This window comes from Zalophus californianus, chromosome 1, assembly GCF_009762305.2.
Source record: "Zalophus californianus isolate mZalCal1 chromosome 1, mZalCal1.pri.v2, whole genome shotgun sequence".
Lineage (NCBI taxonomy): Eukaryota > Metazoa > Chordata > Mammalia > Carnivora > Otariidae > Zalophus > Zalophus californianus.
In genome coordinates this window covers 156535343-156561677 of record NC_045595.1, presented here as the reverse complement: position 1 = coordinate 156561677, position 26335 = coordinate 156535343, and the positions used below count along the sequence as shown (strand labels likewise).

At 38.0% G+C, this 26335-nt stretch overlaps 1 protein-coding gene across 5 annotated transcripts in view; it reads right to left on the bottom strand.

The window, feature by feature from the left end:
* Positions 1–26335, bottom strand: part of LOC113916432 — a 729899-nt gene that overhangs the window by 300107 nt on the left and 403457 nt on the right. For all 5 annotated transcript variants that reach the window (XR_004819960.1, XR_003517937.1, XR_003517935.2 and 2 more), the window contains exon 6: positions 16900–16947. The gene's annotated coding sequence lies outside the window, so the exon portion shown is untranslated. The remainder of the gene's footprint in view (positions 1–16899; positions 16948–26335) is intronic.

Here is a 26335-nt window from a genome sequence, read left to right as displayed (position 1 = left end):
CAGATTCTAATTTGTCTTCATGCCTCAGTTCTCCTGACATTCCCTCAGTCTACATTTTTCTACCAGGTGAAAACCTCATTCATTCTCCATATTGCTTGAAAGATCACAGCCTTTCTGAATTTTCCTTCTCATTCACCTTAGATTCAACCACTTTCTCTGGTTTCCCACAGCATTTCACCTATTCTCTTCTACATCAGCATCTTTTTTGTTCTACTTTATACTGAAGCTCTTTGTTTCCAAGTCTCTCTCCTAGAATCTAGAAGGTTAGCAACTGAGGGTATTGACCTTAATCTTTCACCTAAGTTTTACGAACAAAAAAAGGAAAGGAAGCACAGAGTATATACTTGGCCAAGTAATGATATCCAGATGCTACCCTGCCATAACCAATGCTCAGTAACTGTTAGATGGATAGAGTCACTCATTCGATCATTCACTCACTCACTCACTCACTTTTTTATTCATTCATTAATTCTACATGTTCACAAAAGAAACTAAAGACTGCTTTATAAAAAAGTTTTCTGTTCATTTGAAGAAAAATCTTTTATAAATCAAGAGGCTAAGACAGAGAAGTCTATTATATTATGATTACTATTATTGAATCAAATAAACAATGGGTATATCTACAGAGTACATTCCAAGCTAGAGTCAGAAAAACTGGTTATAAACTATAGAAAACTGAGGACTGTACCAGCTCACCACTTAACATCACTGCCTCCATATAGCCTATAGGTATTTACTGACTATTTCATGCTAACATGAGAGTGCCTGTGGTACTGGCAAAAGTAGATGAATCACCTGCCCAGAGATGCTATTGAAAGGAAATAAAACAATTTCATAGTAATACAAGGGAGAAAATACTAACATTTACAAAGTTATTTATTGTCTAGGGCAGGTAGTTGATTCCAAACATATATTATCTCATTTAAATACTCATAAAAACACTAAAATGGCTAGTATTTATCCATTTTAAATAAAAACATAACTGAATGTGAGAATCGTAACTAAATTCCCAGAGGCCACATTACTAAGAAGCTGGGGGAGCCAGAATTAAAAAGCTGAAAGCCCTTACTTAGGTCTTTTCTATTTATATTAAATTACTTCTTAGAACATATTTCTAAACCAAAGAAGTTGTAATCAATGTGGATTTATATTTTAACAGAAAGTTTTATGGAAGACCTTAATGTAGGCATCAAAAGACAGAAAAGAATAGCTAATATTTATTGAATACTACTGTTCTAAACATTTTGGATATATTCACTCATTTAATCCTTACAACAATGTTTTTGGAGGTGAGTAATATTGTTGTTATCACTTTAAAGTATGGAAGAGAAGACAACAAACTTTCAAAAAAGTCACAAAGCTAGTAAGTGGCTCTGCAGTCAGACTATAGCCCACAGAATTTATTTATTTATTTATTTATTTATTTTAAAGATTTATTTATTTATTTGAGAGAGCGAGAATGAGAGAGAGAGAGAGTACATGAGAGGGGGGAGGATTAGAGGGAGAAGCAGGCCCCTCGCCGAGCAGGGAGCCCGATGCGGGACTCGATCCCGGGACTCCAGGATCATGACCTGAGCCGAAGGCAGTCGCTTAACCGACTGAGCCACCCAGGCGCCCCAAGCCCACAGAATTTAACCATCAGGTATACTGCTCATTAGGCTAAAGTTGTTTTTTTTTAAGATTTATTTATTTATTTTAGAGAGAGTGAGAGTGGGGGAGAGCTGCAGAGGAGGAAGGAGAGAGCATCTTAAACAGACTCTGCGCTGAGCGGGGAGCCTGACACGGGTGCACAGCCTGACTTGGGGCTTGATCTCACAACCCTAGATCATGACCTGAGCTGAAACCAAGAGTCAGCTGCCCAACCGACTGCAACACCCAGGGGCCTTAGGCTAAAAGGTTATTAAATGAGACAGCTTAAATAAAGTTCCAAGAATAGGGCATGCCACAGAGTAGGCCTTTATTAAATGTTACTGTCTCTCTTTTTCTTCAATCTCTAAAATTTTATAATTGTAATAATACCTTTATTTTTAAAGTATATTCTGCTTTTTAAAGACTTAACAATATCCGATTTCACAAAAATAGAGCACTGAATGTAGAATATGGTAAACTAGTATTAAAATGGTGTTGAAAAGTATTTAACATTCTGCTAAATGTTACTCATAATATAGATTTAAGTGACAAAGTATGATTCCACCGTATACAGTGTTTTACCAAAAATTAAAAGGCACAGAAAAAACAACAACAATGAAAGGTATATCCCTGAAGTTTAAAGGAAATTATTTCTGGATGATTGTGAATGATTTTAATTGTCCTCTTATATTTCATTCTACATATTCTACCATGCCTATGTATGCATTTTTTTTCTTTTTAAAGATTTTATTTATTTATTTGACAGAGAGAGAGAGAGAGCACAAGCAGGTGGAGCAGCAGACAGAGGGAGAGGGAGAAGCAGGCTCCCCAATGAGCAGGGAGCCCGATGCGGGGCTCGATCCCAGGACCCCGGGATCATGACCTGAGCTGAAGGCAGACGCTTAACTGACTGAGCCACCCAGGCGCCCCTGTGTGCTTTTCATAAGAAAAATAAAAAAGAATAGCTGGGACACGAGCATTCCTAATTTATTGATATAACACCGAGCGGCAATATTATATTAGAATTGTGTAAAATTCCACATGTTTAGAGATGGAGCTTGAATAGAACCCAAAATTCCTTATTTCTAACACAGTGTGTTTTCTCCTACACCCTATTCTCTATCCAGTGGTTATCATTATGAGGAATTCAAAAGTAATCTATGAAGAAGACCCCTCTGGAGGGTGGTTTAGAGATACTGTGATTGAAAATGTGCTATGAGCGTGTGCGCGTGCGCGCGCGCACGCACGCACACACACACACAGGTGTTCCAGCACATCAGGCTTCTTAAGTTGCTTATGCAACTGCGTAAGCCATTTGTTTCTGAGTCCAAACTGACACTATATATGGCAGACTGATTTTCTCTAATTTTCACACTCTTTCTATAATAGAACTATACATCCACACACACCACATGACTTTACTGTAACTCTCAGTAGTGTTTGTTAATGTGGGGAACAGACTATAACTCTGTCCCCTAGCTTCGAGTTTGGTCAAGTCACTTGCTTTGACCAAGGGAATGTTGGCAGAAATGCTATGAGTAGTGATCTGGTTTGGCTTCTTATGCCCATGGAATTTGCAATAAGAAAACTTTGTCTCAAGTATCTGGTCTCTTCATCCTGAGTCCCAGAATAAGAAGCATGTGGAGAAGATATGAACCCAAATGCAGCCTGAAGGAGAGGTACCCAGATGCCACATAGACCTATAAGTGAGAAATAAACATTTACAATTATAAGCCACATAAATTTGGGGGTTGTTTGTTATGCAGCATTACCACAGCAATAGCAAACTAATATACAAACAACTATAAATGCAATCCATGGTGGCAGGTTTTCTACTATATATATAGTATATATTATATATATTATTATTATTAAATACTATATATATAGTATACATCTACTGTCTGTCTATCTATGTATCTCACAAGTATAGATACCTGACACTACAGATAGCATATGTATTCACATATACATGAGAAAAGGTTGTCAGTTGAAAGTCCATAAGGGTATGTGTTATGGTGAGTGCTGTGAATTGTGCAAGACTGTTGAATCACAGATCTGTACCTCTGAAACAAATAATACACTATATGTTAAAAAAAGAAGAAGAAAAAGAAGAAGAAGATAGCAGGAGGGGAAGAATGAAGCGGGGGAATCGGAGGGGGAGACGAACCATGAGAGATGATGGACTCTTAAAAACAAACTGAGGGTTCTAGAGGGGAGGCGGGTGGGAGGATGGGTTAGCCTGGTGACGGGTATTAAAGAGGGCATGTTCTGCATGGAGCACTGGATGTTATACGCAAACAATGAATCATGGAACACTACATCAAAAACTAATGATGTAATGTATGGTGATTAACATAACATAATAAAAAAAGTTCATAAGTGGAGAAGCTACTATGCTCCTATGCTTTTTAGTTAGCCATATATGTGCTTCTCACATTTCACCGCATAGAAAAAAATCATCTGGGATCTTATTAAAATGCATATTCTCATTCAGTAGGTCTGGAGTGAGGCCTCAGATTCTGTATCTCAAACAAGTTCCTAGGTGGTACTGATATTACTATTATACTCTGAGTAGCAAAGGCGCAGAGGACAGATAGTGGTAGCCATATGGAGGAAACAGCCACAAACAGGGAAGATAGTCTGGACCAGTATGCAACTGAGAATGGAAATAATTTTGATGAAATGTTTATCTTTATCTTATAATGAAACAATTCACATAAGAGACAGAAGAGTCAAAGGAAATGGGCCTTGCAAACAAATCAAATGACAGCCCTTATGTTAACGGTGAGTATAGATTCTCAGTCACATATATATATAGACATGCCTGCTAATGACGAGTACTAGAGTCCCACTCAAGCAATGCAAATGTAACAATCCAGGACATTCTGTATGAACATATTACTGATAAACTTATGACCCTGCAGCACTCGCTTATGGAAAAACTTTACATATATGTTCACTTTCTGAAATGTAGCTTTCTAACAGCAAACTTGTCTTTATTTCTCTATTTTCTCTTTTTGATACTTCATCTACTCCACTAAAATCCATTAGATTAGTTGTCTTAGTTGGCTCAGGCTGCCATAATAAAGTACCATAGACTTGTTAGCTTATATAATAGAAATTTATTTCTCTCAGTTCTGGAGGATGAGAAGCCCAAGATCAAGATGCTGGCAGGTTGAGTTCTGGTGAGGGGCCTCCTTCTGGCCTGCAGTTGGCCACGTTCTTACCATTCCTCACACGGCACAGAGAAAGGAAGCTCTGGTGCTTCCTCCTCTTCTCATAAGGGCACTAATCCCAGCATGGAGGCTCCACACTCATAACCTCATGTAAACCTAATTACCTCCCAAAGGCCCCACCTGCTAATACCATCACATGGGAGTTGGGAGTAGGGCTTCTACATATGGATTTTGGGAGGACACAAACATTCAATCCATAACACTAGTACTTCTCAAATTTTTTCAGGTCATGGCATACACAGAAAAGGGTAGTGGCACATGGATGGTTCAGTCAGTTAAGCATCTAACTCTTGGTTTCGGCTCAGGGTCATGAAATCGAGCCCTACGTGGGGTTCCACACTGAGTGTGGAGTCTGCTTGAGTTTCTCTCCCCCTCTCCCTCCACACCTTCCACTCGTGCTCTCTCTTTCTCTCTAAAATAAGTAAATAACTCTTAAAAAAAAAGAAAAGGGTAATATTGTCTTATTCACTGGGATAAACTAGGAGAGATTTGGAGCTTTAGAGGAGGCTCTGCTGGGCCATATATGAGTAACCCTTGGGCTCCCGCTGTCACTAGGTCTCCCTGAGGAGATCCATACCCATCCCACATAAGTTGGCGAACTACACACTGGGTACAACCACAAACCCTACAGAACACAAACAGTATCACCAATTCCCATCACTGTTTCTGAGCCTCATTTCAGATCTTTCATAATTGAGCTGATATTTTCTGGAAAACAACACGAGTGTGTAAAGGGGTTTCCTAGGCAGTTGATCAATAACCACTACAGAAAAGATGAGAGTATTTAGAAAATTATGCTGGAAGGTGTAGTGTAAATTCCAAATAAGGCCACTTTAGGAAATGGCAGATGAGATAGTTGACTTTTCTTGAAGAATATGTTTTTAAATTTTTATAACTTTAGACATCTCCAGGTGTCACAATGGATGCTAACAAAGTAAATGGGAATTGCCATTTCTTCCTGAGACAGATACTTGTTTTCTTTTTTGGGACAAATTCAGGTACTGCCAATAGTTTATCTTCCCAGATTAAAAGCTTAAAAATTTTTCTAAAAGTAGGGAAGAAAATATTTTTTTTTCCTCCAGGAATACAGCTAACATGCAGGTACTCCCATGGGGACAAGATGCACTACTTGGAAAATTGAGATGTCTTTTCCTGGAGTTTTCTTCATCCTTTGCCTTCTTCAGTCCAGACAGGGTCATTGGGTAATAAGGAGGAGGTTTGTGGTGTTAGGGTGATCTTCTTGGTCACCACACCCTGGGAATAGCTTTAAAATTGGACATTGAGAAGCAGGAAGAGAGTTTCAAACTTTCCATCTCATCCACACATTATTTGTGTTCTGGAGCCACATTAATTTCTCTCACAGAAGGTGGACTCTTCCCTGGTGCTGATTATGGATATAGTGGATCTTACATTTCTGTCTGGAAAACAGGCACCAAGAAGACTTCGCCAAGTCTCATTCCAGACTGGATTCACATGATCATAGCAATAAATATCCCCAAACAAGAATCATCCAAAAGCCTGTTGAATTTGACCAGATACTTCAAATGGTAGCAGACACTGCCTCCATTCCTACAGTGTGACCCTGAAGTCCTCAACCTTTTCTTCTCCACCTTGATGTACAAGAAAGATGATATTTAGATTCCATCACATTCTCATTAATTTACCTAGAGTTATTTGCAACTCCTGGAGTATAAACTAAAACATTACCCATTGGCTCCCACTTAATAAAGCATGTTAGAAAACACAAGTATATGAGTAAAACTTCATTATAAATAAAACGAACAATCTTGTGTTTGTTTTAATTTAATTTTTAAAAGAGTAAATCAAATACATATTTCATAAGTTTATTATTCATAACAAATTTATTGTAACACATCTCACACTTGATTGAAACACACGAGTAATTTCTTATTACCGACAATAGAAGTCACTGGTATAAATTATGCATTATTCACTCATCCAACAAACATTAATTGAGCACTTACTATGTGTCAAGACAGTGCTAGATACAGGAGACCACAGATAAATAATACAATGTCTCTCTCTTCAAGTGTTAACAACTATTGATGTGAGCAATTGGGCTTCTATTGGACTTTGGGAACCAGGATATGAATGGGCAGTGATTCACTGGAGGTAGTAGAAAGCAGAAAAGAAGATGCTGTGAACTGACTAATTAAAACAAACAAACAAACAAACAAACAATCTGAGTACCCATCTCACTTTGGGTTCCTTCCAAAGAAGAATTTGCAACAAGGACGTGGGTACAGGTTGTAATTTGGAAGGTGATCTTAGAAGGGAGGCATGGAGGAGTGGTGAGTGAGTCAGAGCAGAGGAAAAGGCAATGACGAAAATGTGTCAAAGGGGCCGGCCACCAGTGTACCAACTGGAGCATAATTCAACCAGCATCTCTGAGACTTGTGCATAATGTCTCCAGCGGTATCCGAGGTATGGGTCTGAAAGAAACAGAGGCCGGAACATTTTTTCTCCAGTCCCATTCCTCCTTTGGTTGAGAGTTGCTCCAAGGCATTAAGCACCCACCCCTCTCTTTCCCCTATCTAATGTAGATTTATTGAGCTCCCCCAGCCATGGAAAAGGTCCTGGGAAAGCACTCCTGAGGTGGGAGTCTGGGCTAACACAGAACTGCTTCAAGTCTTGCTGAAATCAAGAGGTGAGCTGAGGGGCTAAGTGTCAGACACATTTGCTAGAGTAGCCTACAAAGACTTCTGGGGAGTGGGGCATAATCTACTGCAGTCTGATCTTGCAGTCCCTAAAGGATGGTCTGGGGAACGTTAGAATGACATCTTTTTACTAATTATATTCCACATAAAGTGCCTCTGACTCCTGTAAGAAGTCAAACTTTGAGACAGTAAATCCTGACACTGCTCAGGTAAGAAACAGAAAAATGATGATTTGCTAATCGGCTTACTTGATTCTCTGGCTAGGATGTCAAGATTGGACTCAGCAATTCTTGTGAAAATCCTGACACTCATTCACCAATTATCCCCTGGAAGTTGATATGTATCGATCTCCCTATGTTTCAGGGAAGAACTCTTTGAACTGCTCTAAGGAGCTTTTCCAAAAATGGTGATACATTTTTGCATCATTTTGTCATGATGGGCCCTATTGAAAAACTTCCTGAAATTCTGAATTCATGGCAGTAATATCTACGTTGTTGTATTTGGCTTGCATTTTTGTTTTGTTTTGTTTTGTATTAAAGCAGAGGAGAAATGGGTAAAGGTAAAACTGCACCTAAATGTATTAAGCTTGAAGGCTTTGAACATAAATGAGAAGGTTTACAGGAAGTTATTCAGACCTTTAAGCTTCGATAAACATTTCATCACTGCTGACAAGATCCACTTTAGGTAACCCTGCCCAAGCAGTTCCTGTGTTGCTGTAAGGGTGAAGGTGAATTTATTTTGCAATTCACCAAGCAGGGTAGGAGTTTTTCTGGGGAATTTTGGTTTGGAGGCCCAGAGCCTAAGGTTAAACCATAGACACTTTTGTGGTTACAGGAGAAGAATTGATAGACCCCTTGTTTTTTAATTATAATGTATAAAGGAAAGAACTGGATTCCTAATTCCTAGGAAAGGTGGTGGTGGTAGTAGGTAGGTTATGGTCCCTTATATGAATATATGTGGCTTCCCTCTGACAACGAGTGGGAAAGTCTTTAAAAAAGTTCCGAAACAGAAAAAGAAAAGCCCCAGGGACCATTTAGGCTCTGTCAGTGAGTTCCATCCCAAGACATCAAATCCAGTTGCACAGAAACCAAACGTCAATATTTACAAAGCTCTTTCCATCTTATATCCTGCTTCCTTTTTCTTTTATGCCTTTTCTTCTCCTTTTCCTTCCTCCCTATTCCCTTGATCCTCTCCTTTACCCTTTTTCCCATTTGCACTCACTTCCCCCACACCCATTAGCCAGGCCCACCATCCATTCATCCTGAAAGAGTCTTCAGTGACGGAAAGGAAAGGACTTCAAACAAAGCCATCGTCCAACACAGGGAGCTCCAGAGGCTGGAGGACTGTGACTGGAGCAAAGCCTGAGGAGGGGCACTCACCCCTCTGAGGCTCTTCACCCAACAGGCGATTAGGCTTCAGCCAGCTTGATAGCTGTATGGAGCCTCATGATTTCAAAGCTTTCAGGGGCTGACAAGGACTTGCTAATTTCAAACTTTCTAACCAATTACAATCACAAAGAACTCAGGACAATAATCAGTGAGCAAAATGAAACTGCTGGAGTGAAGCAGCCCTAACAGGTTTCGCTCTTGTGGCTCTGCCACACGATGTGCAGCTGGGACTCTGCTTCCACAAGTAAATAAAAATACATTATAAAATAAAAACATGCACAATGGGTCCCTCTTGCTGTCTTGTTCCCAGCAGTTGGGTCTGGAGGAACCCTGTCCTGCGTGTAGCCCATTAATTTCTGATGGTGTTAATTAAAAAACTTTTGATGCTGGTTTGAATGGAAAATACCTCAAACAGTGTTTCCTTTATTGAAACATCAAGTTCCAAGTCTTGGATTATTAGGTTAAGCTCTGTCGCAGCAGTGAGACTAACATAAATGCTTTCCATACCATCTGACTACTACTGCTAATAATAAATAATAATAGTGAAAAGAAAGAGGAGTAACTGTTTAGGTTGAAACTTCCTTATTTCAACCTGTTTTGTTTTGTTTTGTTTTCAGAACTAAATTGAAAACTGAATGTAGGACATATGATATTTTAAAAATCTTTTTTCAAACCCTTACAGAACATTCAAATCACCCAATGTTCCAGGACCTGAATTTTTTATATTTTAAAATGGGGAAAGCTGCTTAAAATAAGTGAATCAGCTGCTAAGTGATTTCTCTCTGTCTCTTTCCCCACTCTCTTTTGAGAGGCTGAAAAAAATGCTTAAAATGGTATATGCAATTGATATGTGCTGCTTAAGAAGCTTAATATAATTACTGAGGACTCAGACTTTCTATTTAAAACGAAGATAGGCTGGGGCAATAGAAACTATGAGTTGTGAGCATTCATCCCTCGGGAGGTGTGGAAAATGTTTCCAAACGTTTAGTCCACTGAGCGAGGTGAGGGGTGTCAAGCAGTTATCCACAGGGCTCTCTGTCCTCCCGGAAACCTAGGTAAACCGAGGAAATCCTGACAGCAACGTAAGGAGCCAGCGTGACAGATGTCGTGCAGGAAGCCAGCAAATAAAAATGCATCTCTGCAATCCACCGCTTTTGTGAAGTGCTAAGCAAACCAGCAAAACATTCTGATTGGTTTCTAAGACTCTCTTCCAATTTGATTTTTTAACCATTCTTCCCTCTCGTGCAGGCGCCTGAAGCCCTGGACGGACGCCCCATGGGAGAGGTCCCGAAATGCTGCTTCACGGACGCCCTTTTCTCTCTTGTGCTCTCATGTACTTCACTTTCTCTCCCATTTTTCATCTCCCAATCTGTTTATTCATGCTGTCTGCAACATCAGCTGAATCCTTGAGGGACGACAAAACTTTCCTTTTTTACCCTGAAGGTCTTCATCAGTTTTATTCTTGTTTTGATCTACGCATCCCTAAAGTGGATGAAGTTCTGCATAAAGAAAGGCGAAGCGTTTTGGCAAATCTCCTTTCCTTCCGTCCCTAACCGCAGGCTGCACTGACCTCACCCTCTTGCAACAGTTTGCAGAACTGGCTTCCCTGCCTGATGTGACATGATGGGGATCCTTCAACGACATCAACAACCACAACAACAGACAACTCTCACTGTAAAAGGGGAATATGTAGAGCAATGGAGAGAACTAAAACTCCAAAAAGGACATAGGCCTGAGCAAACCACAGCATGAGTCTATTTGTTCACAAAATTTATGAATCTTCCCGAGTAAATCGACAGGCGATATTGTCTACAAAGGACTAGTAAATGTAAATTAACTAACAGATATGTAGCAAATGAGTACATTTAAAGATGATTTCCAGCTGAAATGATTTTTCTTCTGAGAGACCAAGTTTTTGTTAAACTTAATCCTACTCTCTTCCCTCTCCAGCAGCAGAAACATCTGGTCGGTTTTAGATTCCCCTTGGATTTCCAACTTCAAAGGGAATTATAAAGAATAACAAATTCATGTACCGGCACTAAAAAAAAATTAGAGCAGCAGGAGAGAATGGTAAAATTGTCCTTATTTGACTGCTAGTGACAGGCGCCACAGGCAGAACTATAAGAAAAGACAAAGGCAAGATCACTGGTTGACAACCAGAGTTCCTAGAAGGGACAGAATCTTTGGCTACATGCAGATACGCACAGGGCCCTTAGCAATCTATAAGGAGATTTCTCCTTGCTTAAGTGAAGAAAAAAAATTAAAGGAGTTAGAAGGTGAGAGAGAGAGAGGAAGAAAGAAAAAGAAAGAAAAAGAAAGAAAGAAAGAAAGAAAAGGAAAAAAAAAGAAAGAAAAGAAAGAAAAAGAGAAAGAAAAAGAAAAAGAAAGAAAGAAAGTTCATATTTACCTGTCACATAGTAAGCATCAGTAAAAATTTGTTCAAACAATGACCTGGAGATTATCTTAAGGATTCAGCCCCTGGGTTTTTTATTTGATCTATAGAAAACTTGAGTTCCGATTCTACCAAGGGCTAGATATGCCATCTCAGAAGTAACTCAGGCTCTAAGAATCCACCAGAACCGTCATCTCCTCCTAAAAGATACGACCTCCAAGAGTCTCTTGCTCTGGATCTTTATCAAAGGATGGCCAGAAATCAAAGTCCTCCAGGAGTGGAGGTATAAGGTTTGAATGAACTATTGATATTTGCAGTTGTGCCAAGTTATGCTTGACATCACTTTATAGAACTGGATTTATCTTTCTCCTCTGTCATACCAGCAAAACTGAAACATACTTCTTAGAGTGCAGGTCTTGATATAATCAAAAAGAAAATAAGAATAGTTAAAGAAAGTACAATTTTGCCATTATAATTAGCTCTTATAAACAGCTCTTCTCTTTCCTGTTTCATGTACAACTTGTACAGTAATAACAATAAAAATAAACAAGACATGATTAACCAATCAACTTGTTCATGGACAGAGAGAGAAAGAGTTAAGGGCTAAAATGTCTTTAAATAATTAATTATAAAAGTCTTTAAACTTAGTGTTCAGAGGTTACCGATCCCCACACCACAAATACATTAGGTTGATTCAGAGTGGCCATCAAAAACCAGAAAGCAAATTACTTTTGACCAAAAAGTATATATCAACAGCACGTTAAGAATATTTCACAGAGTGGGATAAAACAAACAGAACCAATTCTCTGTGCACCTTAGCATGGTTTGCAAATGGAGCAGTCCCCCAAAGAGAAGACCATTCTCCAAAGTATGTTGTTTATATCACAGGCTTTGACTCATCTTTAATGAAGGAAGAAAAAGTTAAGACTTCTCTTCAGCATTTCCAATATAAAAGGACTGAGCTGGATGCACAAGCATCTTGAATGTCTGTCTTGAATGGGGTTTTCAGTCTTCCCTCACCACTCCAGGTAAAGCAGGATCAGCCAAGTGATCTCACTAAGAGAATGCCATAATTCCTATCCTCATGGTAATTGCATATGATGATATATTACATATCTGATAAAGTTTATCCAGAAAATATGCCAACTTCATGAAACATGGATCTGATGATATGAATAACCCCCCCTTTTTTTTGGCACCTCTCTGTGTCTTTGGTCTAAAATGAAAATCCTGGCTTGATGCAGGCATTTACAAAGGATTCCTTGCCCTGTAGAAGCAGAATCAATCATGCAACGATGATTCTGAACTCACCTAGAGAGGAGGAAGTAGAGGATATGGAATACTACTTTATTCCAAGAAATGCTGTTTTATAGCTTGAGGATACATATGGTCACAAATAGCAACAATGGAACAAACACCAGACCCAAAGGCTGAGCATAAGGAAACCCCACACACATATACCAAGAAGCAAACACTATCATTAATAATAATAATAATTATTATAGCTATTATCAGGATGGGGCATTGATGGTTCACTTGGGTATAATGTATAATACATTAGCTAGAAAGAACCAAGGGTAAACTTATTCTTATCTTTAAAAGGCAGTTTGTATTCTGGTTTATATGACATGAGCTACATAATTAACACACACAAGAAAATGATGCAGGAAGAGATGAAGACTTATGCCTTTATTTCAGTTGTTTTATTGTTAATATCAATCTTAAAAATAATGATGAAAAAGTTAGCTGTTTTAAAATATGGGTGTTATGGGGTATGGTAAAATATCCTTGTGGCTTTAAAACAGTGGCGCAAAATATATATTTAAATTATAGAACTTGTCATTGGACACTTCTTTCTATATATTAATGAGAAAATAAATATATAAAATAAAAAACAAAAAAAAAAAGTTAGTGGCTAGATCCTACCTATCCTTCCTTGGAAGCCTGTCTCAATGCCAAGCCATCAGAGCCTTTCCTGATCTTTTGAGGACATTTTAATGGTGGTAACACCAAACCAGGGTAAAGGAGAAACAGAGAGGATCAGAAGACTGAAAGGGAAAAAATGAAATGGAAAGAAAAAAAGTTTGTATTGTTTACACCATCCAGTCTGGCAAATGTTACAGATGCTTTCTGTTTGCTTGGGATAGTTTATTGCTTATGTTATTTCTTATCTTTTCTTTTTTTTTTTTTTCCTCCACGTGCTTTCCTCTACCAACTTTGGCTGAAAATACTTTGTATGTGTCCATACTGTAAGCCCTCATATTTTTGTAGAGATTTAGTGTAGTGGAGAAGCACTTTTTTTTCTTCCCCAAGGGTTAGGCATATCAATATTCTAGCTACTCACTTTCGAGGCCAATGGAAAATGTGCTCCTAAGATTAAATAGACCTGAGTAACACATAAATCCAGTTTATAGTGATGCAGTGTGTTACATAGTTACTCACATCCTGAATTTCTGATGAGTGGAATACACCTTTTGGACAACACAGTACTACCGAACTGCCACTGACTGTAATTCAAAGACGGCAAGGCAGGACTAAACCCTAACTATAGGTTCTCTATGGAGAGCCTAATTTGCACAGAGCCCTCTTCATCTGTGGAGCTCCGTGTGCAAAGGATCTAGTCTAGTTACAGAAAACTAGGTTCTTTAAATATTCTTAGAGTAAACTACAGCAATACTTAGAAGCACATAGGGAGTGCCCTTTGTTCAACAATATACTGTCTCTTTTGACCCTCACTTCCCCAAACAGTGCTTTTGTTTTTTTAATTATTCAGACTATTAATATGTAATCCCTTCCTTTTCAGACTTTGTAAGTGCCCCTTTAGGAAGAAACCTTTCCTTTCTGCCAATAAATCTTTAAAAAATGATGCTTTTAAATCTAGTGCTATGTTTGGTTGAAGTAGGTTGGCCATACGGGTTAGCTGTAGCCACAATGGGCTCCTAAAGTAGTCAGAGCACTCTTTCCCTTTTACCTCAGATACAGAATTGTATAAAACACAGTGTATATCCCATAATGATAAAACTAGCAGCAAATTATCATTCTGAGCCAAGTAAAAATAGTGCCAAAAAAAAAAAAAAAAAAGGTCCCCAAGAAGCCTAGCCAAATCTGTGAAATGTCTCTCTGGTCAACCAAATTGCCCTTTGGATAACAGATGTACCCAAGAATATTACAAAACACTCTGATGAGACTTTATGATCAATTGTTACATTTTAGGAAATATAATGGCAGTATACTTAGAAGAAAAATACTCCTATATACAATGATTAGAACTAATTATCTAAATGTTTATATCATTAACATGTGAAAAAGTCCTTATGGGCCTGAAATCTTGATGGACTAAATGCTGTGATGTCCGGGGTTTGCTTCAAAATAATATGGTAGTAGCTTGGGAAATGGCAGACCATGAGTTCATCATTGGGCAACCCGGGGGATGGGTCCATGGGAGTTCACTGGAGTAGCGTGTCTACGTTCATGTATTTGAAAGATTTCATAATTAAAAATTCAAAAATATATACTGATTTGAACTTTTACTCCTTCAGTCATTATTGATTGATTCGTTTACTCTTTATATGCAAGACATGGGGACGTAAAAATTGAAACAAAACAAAACAAAACAAAAACCCCCAAAATGCTCTTGTTGCATATTTAGATTAAATAAGCTATTCCTCTTTAGGAGTCGCATATATTTATGTAAAATGACATTTATAAGAACCATGTAATTACATGTAAAATTTTTAGGTTAAATTTTGAAAGCAGGACACAAAATTATGTACAAGGTATGTTTACAACATGTTTTTTAAAAAAGTATATCCCCAGGGGAAAGTGAGAGTAAAGAAATACATCAAATGGTTATTAATGATTGGATTTAAATTATAGAAATAATTACTTGTATTTTTCTTCATTTTACTCCTATGTGTTTTTCCAAATTATTTTTAATGAGCATGTATCATTTTAAAATGAAAATAAATTTTTATTCATTAGTGGATAAGATGTGCTCTCCTTTCCCAAGGAGCTTTTCACTAAAACAGAGAAACTGCAAACACACAGCTTTGCCCAGATACCTTAAATCTTCATACCTAGAAGTGAAATACACCCACAGGAAAAGAAACGTCAATACAGATTTTTATCTGATCATAGACACATAAAGAGCTTTCTGTGTGTCGGACAGAAATAGGGGAGGAACTGGCTTCTCTGCAAGCCCCAAAGAGTGTGAAATTCAGGCCATTTTGTAATGAGATCCTTTTGCGATGAAAGCAATGAGAGCAACAAATTAAAGTTACCAAGTAATCTTGTCCCTTGAGTCCTGCCGCTCACACCCACAGGAGTTTCTTTTTAGTCAGCCGGACAAATAAAGCACGGGACTGGGAGTGGGGTGGTGCGAGTGGTTACAATCCTAAAGGCTCCAGGCCTTCACTGGTGAGATGGATATGTTCAGAGAGACAGAGGTAGATGTGGGACAGAATTAGAAACAAAAATACAGCGACAACTGTGGATTTTGTGCAATGGATATGGAAAGTCCCTGTTAGAAAACTATCTTTATTACCCCAAGAGATTATTTTCTTCATTTTATGTACATTCATATAAAGTGAAGTCAAGAGTGTAACTTTTAAAAGGTTTGGATGAATATGATGTTCATGACTAAATAGGCCTGGCTGGAGCCAGGCAGAATATCATCAGATGCCAGGCAAGTCACCCCCTCTGGTCCTCCTCCCTCTCCAGTACACTTGCCAGGACATTTCAATGCCGGCCAACCTCTAGCAAACACAGCTCTTTTAGGCTCTTTCTGACTTGATGATGCTCTTCGAAAAGACCCTTAGTCCTGACCTGCACTCTCCTCCCAGCCACTGAAATCTCAAGAATTCTAGGAGGCCACAACATCAACCTTTTCGAAACTTCACCAATTTCCACTAAAAGACACATGGACCTCAAAGCTTTCAATGCTAGGCTCACTCGCAGCTCTGGTCTTGGTCCTCTTAGCTCGTAAAAGAGGTTGCTATCTATATTCATGCTCCAAAAGGACATTTTCCCTTCCACTTGTGGGTGTACACAAGAGCAATCATGTCTGATTTTAAGATTGATTCAAATGAAGCAAATGTGCTTCAAATTTTTAGCATATCATAGAATAATAATAAGTAGTTCAAAGCATCACAAAATGTGTTTGGAAGGTTCTTTGTTTGTTTAATGCCAAAGCATCCAATGTTCCACATGGGAAACATCACCCTCTCTGTCCACTCAGGCGTCTCCTTTGGAAATCTGTATCTCCGGAGAGTCTGCCAAACAAGCCCTTTGAATACTTCCATCTCTGCGTGGCAAAATCATCGTGAAATGTTGGTTGAAATCTGTGATCATAGGTTCTTGGAATCATGTTTCTAATCATTCTAAATGATGGTATTTCAAATGAACAAACTGGACATAAAATCTGTAGCCTTCACCAATGTCAAAATACTTTCTATTCAAATTTAGTACACCACAGCCCTTAGGTTGAATTCTTTCAGAGTCTGGGAGAAACATACTTGACTTCTTGGCACCTCAATATTGTGGACTGCCATTTAGGGGTAACAGAAGTTACTCACCCGACAGCAAAGTTGTGATGAATATCCAGTTAGTGATGGCGAAACATTCTGAAATGAAAAGAGTATCATAAATGCTGGGCACTTAATAAATGCATGACAACATGGTGATCATGGAAAATAACCCATTTGCTTCTCACCTTGGGATGCTGACTCAGTGATACTATACTATACGGAGAGTAAAGGAGACTTCCTTTTGGGAAGGAACATACAAGTGTGCACTGGGAAAGTGGTGTGTGTAGCTGTCTGCATGTTCAGCTTTAAGGGCTCGAACCAGTTGCAACCAGTTGTGAATGACTTGCTGCCCATTTTTGCAATTCACTGTAACTTGTATTGGGAAAGTTATGTTTTATGCTTAATTATCCATGGTCTGTTTGAAAAAATAAATCAAACCATTGTGAGCCACCAGGATTTGCAGCTCCATTTGAACTTTACTGTACTTTTGATTAAACATTTTGTAAATAAAAACAACTGGTTTCTTCTTGTTTTTGGTTGTTTGTTACTTGTGTTCTGGATATAAATATTGTGGCAATGGTGGGAGAACAAGTTATGGATTATTTACCCCTGGTTTCATGAGTTGTGAGTTACTGGCCTTATTCTCCTTCATGAGCATAAATAAATGTATAGTATTATATTCCAAGTCCTGTAATACAAATGGAACGACTGAACTGAAACCTTTTAAAACCAAAATCTTTTATGCTAAGTCACAGAGCAACAAAACAAACCCCAAATTAACATTTAAAAAGCTTCTACTGTGGAGCAACAAAATCCCCCAATATTATATAATCTGCATTTTTAAAACTGCTTGCCTAACTAGCAGCAGTCTATCAATAATTCCACATGCTTGTCTTTTCGCTGCTTTTATAATTTAGAAGCCATAGATGGTTTACCAGAGATCACCTCCCACCCCCAATATCACCACCAGAATGAAGCCTTGAAAATAACCAGCATAACTAACTGAAGTCAAAATTGATTTAGAAAGATCCGGAATTATTGTAACTAAAAGTAATGAAACTCTATGTAAAGGAAGAACTTTATATAAATTTGTCTACAGTCATCATTCTAACACTTATATAAATAAAAGGAGTCTGAAACACAATTGTCCAGGGAAAATGAGAAAAGCCAAGATTCAAAGACCCTGTGGTACAAGGCAAGAGGAATATGTTTGAGGCCCAGAATCCGAAGTTCCCAACACATTTGCATATGAAACTAAATGAGGACCATCAAAGTAGCTTGCCAAAAATTATGTTTTTTAAATGATCCACTGTTCCATGCAGCACTGACCACTGAAAAAGACCTCTAGGAAGCATAAAATTGCCTTCTGTGATTTGCTACTTTTATAAAGACAGAGACAGGATGATAAGGGCTTTCTTATAAAATGGGGTGATCTGTCCATCGCTGGGACCTGAAGAGCACTGCATCTGATTTCATCTTACCCCTTTATTCCTCTCAAGGCTCACTGTTCACCTGTGTAAGCACTGTGAAGGAATGGCCACTGAAGGTCCCTCACCAGCTCACCAAAACGTGGTTAAATATTTATGAAGGGGCTACTATATGCCAGGCACAACTAGAGTAATTCTGCTTGGAAAGGTAAGTCAGTGGCTAAGGTTCTTGTTGCAACATTTAAAAATATCTATTACTACTGCCAACAGTGAGGAGAAGCTAGGTTGAAAGTGTTATGAAGGACTTCTGAAAAATTAGAAACTGTTTAAAACTCTCCCTGGCTTCTTGGATGCCCTGGGAACAGGAAGTTTAGGCCTGTCGGCCCTTCGAAGCCCAGATCCCACATTACCAAAGAAAAACTAGAAGTAGCCTATATGTGTCCAGGGTCCTGGTTACAATTGAAAATGAGGGCGGACCAGAATCAGTTGGCAGCCATCAGACGCTGAAAGGTCAATTCTGCCCTAAGTATGGTTCAGAGAGTGTAAAAACCTACTGAGATGAAAACAGAAGCTAAGAAACAAGCAGAAAAAAAAGTTCAAAGATATTTTACTTGAAGACATTTTCTTCTATTTCTTTTATAATACACGCCTCCAACTCTTTTTGACAACCAAGAAAATGCTCTATCTATAGAGTTCTAAGTTTTCTTTTAAATCCAGGCAACCCATTTGAAAATCAGGATACACAAGACTCCCTGTATATGGAACTGCCCACCAAAAATAAGTGCTTGGTTACAGATGAATGATCATGTTCAAATTGTATTAAAAAGTATGGTATTTTACATAATGCAGGTATATACATACAGAATTGCATCCTGGAATCCGAACTCAGCCATAACACATGGAGAGGGACACTCAGAAAATGTATACATAGGAATATGATTTCCTGGTGACAGACCAGAGTATTTTGATCAACTTTCCTTATTTTTCCACAAACAAATCTACCTGAGCTATAGATCCTTTTAAGAAAAAAACCAGGAAGCACACTGATAAAATACTTAAAAACTATATACTAGCTTACTCATTATTCATTAAGACAACTAAAGATGCCCCCATGTCATCACAGATACAAAGACATGATAACCCCAATCCTCTCGATCACTTGGTTGTTGCAAGAGAGACACACATTGAAGCAATGAGACCTTAAAAACCAGATAAAACTCTCCTGGCTTTGATTTTTATCTTTATGCAGCAGATTTTTTCTATAAAAAAGGAATCCTAAATGTAATAGCTAATGCATAAATGAAAGGTAAACAAACTAGGACATAGCCAAAATCTTTTTTTAAAAAAGTGAAGGAACACTTAGCTCTTTCCTTCGGTAAAATCAGATGAACCAATTTCATCTGATTTTCCATCCAGAAGAAAAGTATGACCTGGAGGAATGTTCCTGACCTCCAGTACAAGGAGATTCATCTCCTTGCCTCCCTTTCTTGGATTGCATTACGAATGACCGGAACTATCACCAGCACCACCTCTAACACACCTGATCTTACTCTCCCCTAGCAGCTACCCAACAGTGCCTACTCCTGTGCACCCATTTATGACGGTTGAGAGGCAGAAACTACAAAGGAAGAATACAACAAAACCAAAAAGTCCTCCAACTTCCCTCATCAGGTGCATGTCTGATTCCCGGAGGACATCAGTCTGTTAAATGAAATAAAATATTATAAACAGGGACAGAAGACTGATAGACCTCATACAAATCTCACTGTGTTCCCACTTAAACTGGGAAGGGAGTTATTCTGGTGAAAAAGTGGGGGGTGTGGGAAAGGAGTGAAGAGCTACAAAGGGACAGAGACTTAAAGGTGGTGCAATGAATTCCCTGTGCCAGGGAAGAGTATGACGGAAAGTTCTAAATGAAAATTCCAGAAACTGCAGGCTCCTAAGTGGAACTGTTGTTTAGGGGATGAATTCTATAGGGAGTTTGAATTAAGCGTCTGTGCTATAGCATCTAGATGTTTTCTCTTTCATTAAGACTTGGAGTTTGTCATGAGAAAAAAAAAAATTAGAGCTTTCTACAACCCCCAAAGTAAAAGGCGAGAGAAAGGGTTTATATAACTGGCTTTTTACATAAATATTACATCAGGATACATTTCAAATGAAAACACACACACACACACACACACACACACACACAGCCATCTTCCTTATCCTCTATTTTAAAATTCATTTCATACTTTAAATGTTGTTGATTTTTCACAAAACAAGTAAAAACCAAGTCAGCATTAAACACCTCAGAATAATTTCAGTCTCATATTACTTGGAAAATTCACCACATCATGGAGGGTCACAAAATCCTGTTTTAAAGTCAGTGAAGGCACTGACAATTATGGGATGTTTTGCTGCAGCCTAGGGCAACTAGAAATGGCCACGGATGTTAACTAACTCCCTCTTCAACAGTCTGAGAAAAGGGAAAAAAAAACTGTAAGTTTCCCCATCTGTTATTTCCTTTTTTTTTTCTTTTTGGCTGTGGAAAAGTAAAATTATGCAAGAGCTTTTGAATGTAAAGGCTGTGTGTGCTTTTTCCCTTTTTGTCTCTGTGTACCGGTTATGTGATGTTGCGTAACTGAGTACAGAGTAGGCGGTTAGCGTTTACTATTGATTTACACTATGCCATCTAATGAATTCATAGCACTAAAAAGAAAGGAAAGGGGTGGGGGGAGGAAAAAGAAAGGAGAGGACGGCAAGAGGAGAAAGGAGGAACAGAGGAAAGAGAGAAAGCTCATTTAGAGAAACAGTTCTAAAGCCTAGAATAGTTTCATTCTTATTCCCTCTAGCTCTGACTTCTGGTTATTGTTCAGATCTCAGAAAAATGGACTTTGAGCTAGTGACCCCAATATTACAATCTTATTCTAACGAGGATTACTGGCAGGTGAATGTCTGAAAGTACTAATGTGTCAAATTACTTGAAAGCAATTCCCCTCAACTGTCAGACTTCTCCATATGCACCTATTTATCATTCTCTATGCATTTATGACTCTGTATCTGTGATAGCTGATGCTATAGTCCAACTAGTTTACCTAGCCACAAATACTATTTGAAAGACACACAGGGCAAAGAGAAATATGTTCTACCTTACCCATCTCCTTTTAAAATTGCATGAAGAATGCATTCAGAAATCTTTGAAAGGGTCACTATTTTACTTTGGAAGAAGACAGGCCACAAATTATTTGGCTACACAGAACTGCCTAATAATACAGGATAATCAGAAAGAAATGGGCAAAAGGAGGAAAGATTCTAAACTGATGAACAACACTTGAAAAGGAAATTTAAAGAATTTCTTATATTATGCCCATGGAAAGCACTTAAAATTTAACTTTTGATCAGGACAATGATAGACATTCCTAGCCCTCACCGTTTGCCATGAGTTCCTAAATCATAGGCCGGAAAGTAAGGGTAAGTTGGTTCTGCTGCTAGACACAGGACCTCCCTGTACCTGAGTGCCCTCCTATGGCTGAGAACAACTTGTAAGATGAGGAAGAGAAATAGAAGTTCTCTTTATTAGCAAGGCTAATAAAGCTTGTTTCCTTTCTGAATGTGGGTTTGTAAATGATGACTAGGAAACATCACATCCAAAAGAAAGAACAAGAGTGTGAGCTTTCATTTCTGATCGTCCAATCATCTCTTTTCACCCAATTTAGTGTATTAAATATTAAACAGATGCCTACTCATCCATTTGTCGGGGATGCTTCAATATCAGTGTTGGGTGTTGAGCACCTAGCACAGTGCCTGGCACATTCTCTATGCTCAGCAAGTATTTGTTGAAACAGAAAATGATTATGGGAGGAACATCTCTGTAGGAAAAGTAGCTAGAAAAGCCTCAGGAAAACATATTCCCATGATTTACAGGAAATCTTAAGCTGTATTACTCAATCATTTATCTGTAGACACAAAATGATGGTGTAGAGGAAGTATCAGACAGTTATTTGGGGACAGTTGAGTTCAGTTCCATTTTATTGGAAAAAAGCTTAACAAAAATTAGAATGCTGATAGCATCAGCAAAGTTTTGTGTTCATTTCCACTAGCCCTTTTGGACTATTTTTCATTTCGGTCTTGGGCACAGAAAAGTCCATTTTAATTTCCATGGACACATTCTAAAGGAAAAGTCATGGGATATCAACATAATTCATCTTTTAAAAAATACTGAGAAGAATATAGCCATTTAGTAATGGGAGAGAATATAGCTTTTTGTTGAAGGGCAAGGCAGGTTGAGTTTTGATTAGGTTATGCAAATTTAAATTAATAGCAGGGTAACCAAGAATGTACTGATTTTCATTTCCTTGGTTAAACAGGAGTTTTATAAGAAAAAAAATTTCTGGATTAGAAAGTCAGAAATGCCATCTTTCTAGTGAATTGGTGAATGAGAACTTTAGAGGAAAAGTTGCATGGGCAATCTCTCAAAAATTCCAGTTGAAGATTCAACTAAAAGCGTGTTTGGCAGTGGCAGCCATAGTAATTTTTAAATAGTGGGGCTACCATCTTGCTAATTCATCTAGGACTAGGCACATACCTTTCAGTCAAAACCTTCAAAAAGTTTTGTTTTGTTTTGTAACTTTGATCAATGATATAATCTAATTAAATTCAGCAACTTCCTTAAATAAGCATCCTGGCAGTATATTGACAAGACTGTCCCACGCACTATTTTATTTCATGAATTCTAAAAAAATGAATGAGAACTTGCCTGGACCCCTCATTTTATTCATGAAGATTCTGAAGCTCAGAAGGTAATATTCTCAGGGATATGTATTTTGAGACAAAGCTGGGACTGGTATCTAAAGCTCCCAGTTCCTCTAGCCACAGCATAGAATAAGTTAATAATGCATGTTTACATATAGCATAATATTAGTCTCAGGATGAATCTTATTTTAAATGCCACAAAGATTTGAAAAGATTCTTTTATAAGATAAGGAATCCTTACATTATGTAACAATGTTCTCATTAAAGCTATGTTATATTTCATTTTTTTATCTTTACTCTTTCCTCCTCTTTCCATTCTTCCTCTTATTCTTTGGATCTTTGGATAGAGTCACTTTTAACTCTGTTTCTAGCTCACTTACACCCATTCCTGACCACAAATTTTTCCCTTTCTCTCACTTTGCATCTGTTTCTCCAACTTTTAGTTATTACTCTTCCTCATAAAAATCATTGTTTTGTTAATGTGCTTTGAGATCCTCAGAAGTCATAAAGGAAGAAAAATTTTACATTTAACATTATACAATAAACAGGGCTTTGGCATATACTCAAATTAAAAAATAAAATCTGCAACAAGATACTGACAATGTATAGGCTTTGCCAAGGGATGTTACAGCTGTCTAGACCCCAGCCCTGTCAATGAGACTGGAGCCTATGTTACAAGCAATCTCATCAGATGGAGAGCTCACCATCTCCAGGCCACTTGTTTTCCACTTCACCATGTCACCTTTCTTTTCCCTGTTCTTTCTTTCCATTCCAGAGATACAACTATTTTTGGACTGATTATGGCATAGCAGAAGAAGGTCCAGAGAAATTCTAGTGGCTTAATGTGGCTTCATGATACTGGCCAAACTCTCTCAATTCTAAAAAAAAAAGTCAGAAAGAGTTGCATGCAAAAATTGCAGCTACACGGACATGAGAAAGAGGTCCCTGGATAACAGGAATGTTGCTGCCAGAATCATTGCAATTAAGATTGTGTCATTGTTTCCCTTATAAAATGCTAACTCTTATGGGGTTTACAATTCAGCTAAAATGATCAGCTCTAGGCTGAACACAGTTCCAAATATCTTCAAGTGGGAAGTATTTTTTTCCCCTCCTTATTCCTTAAAAGAGAATACATAAAGCAACTATTCAGAAATGTCAATGACATTTGGATTCTGACCACATACCTTTCTCCAAAAAAGACTAGGTGCTGGGGCACCTGGGTGGCTCAGTTGGTTAAGTGTCCAACTCTTGATTTTGCCTCAGGTCATGATCTCAGGGTTTAGAGATCAAGCCCTGCATCAGGCTCTGCCCTGAGCATGGAGTCTGCTCAAGATTCTACGTCTCCCTCTCCCTCTGCCCCTCTCTGCCCCTCTCTCATAGATAAATAATTTTTTTTTAAGAGTAGCGCTAATTAAGGAGGCTAATCTACAGTGAGCTAAGGTGAACAACATCCACTGTGGAATGAAGGACATTAACCTGGTATATGAGTGGGAAATAAAATAAAAGGACATTCTATTATTTTAAAAGGTTTAATGTGCATCACTTGGATAGATATTTCATTCCACTTTATTGATGTGAATAGGATTTTGGCAACACTGTGTTGAAAAGTCTTCCACTCCTGTTTGCTAGCAAGAAAAACTTACAATTATAGGAGGCAGGAATTCCTGATGGTTTCCTTAGATCTCTTTCCTCATATGCCTATTTCAGGGTGGGTATTAGATAATAATTTTTTAAAACCCACTTTTCCTATTTCTCTAGCACTGGCCATGACATCTAACGGCTACAGTACAATGTTCTGCCACAGTGGTGAGAAGGGACAGGAGGAGGAAATCACAGACATACATAAAAATTAATAGGCCAGGAGGAAACTAGCATTTATTTAGTACATATTGCATGCCATGTACTTCATTAACATTATTCCATTTAATGCAAACCCCCTGTGAAGTAAATAAGATTGGCTGAAGTTTCATAGATTAGCAACCTAGTTACAGAGCCGTTAGCTGACCTGCTTAGGACACTGAACTAATTAAAAAGTTGTGCGGGTGAGGATCAGGACCTATTTGACTCTCAGGCCCACAGGTACTGTAATGTACCACAAAGTCAGGACCACAATATGAAGCCATCTAGCCAAAAACAAAAAAAAAAACCTTCGTGCCAATGAAGAGAGCTGCCACATGCTCCAAGTAGGCAGTGGGAAGTGTAAATGACTCCTAAAAAGAAATAGGTTCTTGCTTTGCTCTTGCTTCTGATAAGTCCCTGTTTTCTAAATGTATATTTGGAAAATGTTTTTTTGTCATGATAAGAAAATGCACAATTTCCCAGGAACCTTTAAATCAGACCCAACATTTGAGTGTTTATGAAAATCCCTTTAAAGATTTATACTAAATAACTAGATAATAGTTTAAAAAATATAATGCATATAAAATCAGATGATTAGTACATTAAGAATTTTAATATGACTGTGTGTATGTGTGTGTAAAGGGGTGTGCATGGCATGTGTGTATGTGTATATAAATTTTTTTTTCCTTGTCAAAATTTCTGGTAATTTACTATATAAAGCACTTGACAAAAGTTAAACAGTAAGTATGTCAAGGCAGGAGAAAAGGAAAGAACAAAGAAAAGAAGAGGAATGTGTGTGTGTGTGTGTGTGTGTGTGTGTGTGTGTCAGAGAGAGAAATGTCCTATTCTCACGACTGCTGAGATTTTTTTTTTAATATATATTTAAAAATCATAATTTGGTGAAGAACGTAATAACAAAGTAATAGTAGCCAAACAGACTTGAAGGGATGGATTAACAATTCCTTGGGCAGTGCTAATTTATTCCTCAACTTTTAATACATCCTTATTGCTTTGTCCTTCCCTCCTTTTGTGCTTTAAGTCTAAAGTTGACTTGGAGCAGGAAGGAAGAAACACTAACTTCTGGCTTAGCAGAAGCACAAATGAACAGAGAACTAAAACATCTTCCGGGCCTTCTTTTCTCATCCTTATAAGGAAAAGCAATAGTAAACTAAACAGAAAAAGCAACAACAACAACTTTGACAGTTTTGCTTAGGCAAAAGCAAGATTTGTTTCAGCACAACTTCAAGGGCTTTCTTCAAATCTTAGCTTCTCTGGATGGTCTTACAACAAAGCTGAAGAAGAAGAAGCGATCTGTTTAGGGAAATAGATGAGATTTGGGGGGAAATAGGAGGTGCTCCTTATTTTCAAACAGTATTTAAATGCATGACCAAGATACAACTTGCAACATTAAAAAAAAATTACAGTTAACTCAAACCTGCTAAAAATAATTCACAATACCCTCTCCACTAAAACAAAACAAAATA